Below are 2,227 nucleotides of genomic sequence, written 5' to 3' on the forward strand. Positions count from 1 at the left end.
CAGAATGTCACCAGGAGAATATCACCAGTAGGAGAGTGTCACCAGGAGAATTTCACCAGGAGAATGTCGCCAGCAGCAGAGTGTCACCAGGAGAATGTCACCATCAGCAGAGTGTCACCAAGAGAATGTCACCAGCTGCAGAATGTCACCAGGAGAATGTCACCAGGAGAATGTCAGCAGCAGCAGAGTGTCACCAAGAGAATGTCACCAGCTGCAGAATGTCACCAGGAGAATGTCAGCAGCAGCAGAGTGTCACCAGGAGAATGTCGGCAGCAGCAGCAGAATGTCATCAGAAGAATGTCAGCAGCAGCAGAGTGTCACCAGAAGAATGTCAGCTGCAGAGTGTCACCAGGAGAATGTCAGCAGCAGCAGCCGAATGACACCAGGAGAATGTCACCTGCAGCAGAATGTCACCAGGAGAATGTCACCAGCAGCAGAATGTCACCAGCCGAATGACACCAGGAGAATGTCACCAGCAGCAGAATGTCACCAGGAGAATGTCACCAGCTGCAGAATGTCACCAGGAGAATGTCACCAGGAGAATGTCACCAGGAGAATGTCAGCAGCAGCAGAGTGTCACCAGGAGAATGTCACCAGGAGAATGTCACCAGGAGAATGTCAGCAGCAGCAGAGTGTCACCAGGAGAATGTCGGCAGCAGCAGCAGAATGTCATCAGAAGAATGTCAGCAGCAGCAGAGTGTCACCAGAAGAATGTCAGCTGCAGAGTGTCACCAGGAGAATGTCAGCAGCAGCAGCCGAATGACACCAGGAGAATGTCACCAGCAGCAGAATGTCACCAGGAGAATGTCACCAGCAGCAGAATGTCACCAGGAGAATGTCACCAGGAGAATGTCACCAGCAGCATCAGAGTGTCACCAGAAGAGTGTCACCAGGAAAATGTCACCAGCAGGAGAATGTCACCAGGAGAATGTCACCAGCAGAAGCAGAGTATCACCAGGAGAATGTCACCAGCAGCAGCAGAGTGTCACCAGGAGAATGTCACCAGCAGAGTGTCACCAGGAGAATGTCAGCAGCAGCATCACAGTGTCACCAGGAGAATGTCACCAGCAGCATCAGAGTGTCAATAGGAGAATGTCAGCAGCAGAGTGTCACCAAGAGAATGTCACCAGGAGAATGTCACCAGCAGCAGAATGTCACCAGGAGAATGTCACCAGCAGCAGAGTGTCACCAAGAGAATGTCACCAGGAGAATGTCACCAGCAGCAGAGTGTCACCAGGAGAATATCACCAGGAGAATGTCACCAGCAGCAAAGTTTCACCAGAAGAATGTCAGCAGCAGCAGAATGTCACCAGGAGAATGTCACCAGCAGCAGAGTGTCACCAGGAGAATGTCACCAGCAGCAGCAGTAGCAGAGTGTCACCAGGAGAATGTCACCAGTAGCAGCAGCAGCAGAATGTCACCAGGAGAATGTCACCAGCTGCAGAATGTCACCAGGAGAAAGTCACTAGCAGCAAAGTGTCACCAGCAGCATCAGAGTGTCACCAGGAGAGTGTCACCAGCAGCATCAGAGTGTCAGCAGGAGAATGTCACCAGCAGCAGCAGCAGAATGTCACCATGAGAATGTTACCAGTAGCAGAGTGTCACCAGGAAAATGTCACCAGCAGCATCAGAGTGTCAGCAGGAGAATGTCAGCAGGAGAATGTCACCAGCAGCATCAGGGTGTCACCAGGAGAGTGTCACCAGCAGCATCAGAGTGTCAGCAGGAGAATGTCACCAGCAGCAGCAGCAGCAGCAGAATGTCACCAGGAGAATGTCACCAGCTGCAGAATGTCACCAGGAGAAAGTCACTAGCAGCAAAGTGTCACCAGGAGAATGTCACCAGCAGCATCAGAGTGTCAGCAGGAGAATGTCACCAGCAGTAGCAGCAGAATGTCACCAGGAGAATGTCACCAGCTGCAGAATGTCACCAGGAGAATGTCACCAGCAGCAGAGTGTCACCAGGAGAATGTCAGCAGGAGAATGTCAGCAGCAGCATCAAAGTGTCACCAGGAGAATGTTACCAGTAGCAGCATAGTGTCACCAGGAGAATGTCACTAGCAGCAGCAGTAGCAGAGTGTCACCAGGAGAATGTCACCAGCAGCATCAGAGTGTCACCAGGAGAGTGTCACCAGCAGCATCAGAGTGTCACCAGGAGAGTGTCACCAGCAGCATCAGAGTGTCACCAGGAGAATGTTACCAGTAGCAGAGTGTCACCAGGAGAATGTCA

This window comes from Taudactylus pleione, unplaced genomic scaffold (genome assembly GCF_031769625.1).
Source record: "Taudactylus pleione unplaced genomic scaffold, aTauple2 ptg001439l, whole genome shotgun sequence".
NCBI lineage: Eukaryota > Metazoa > Chordata > Amphibia > Anura > Myobatrachidae > Taudactylus > Taudactylus pleione.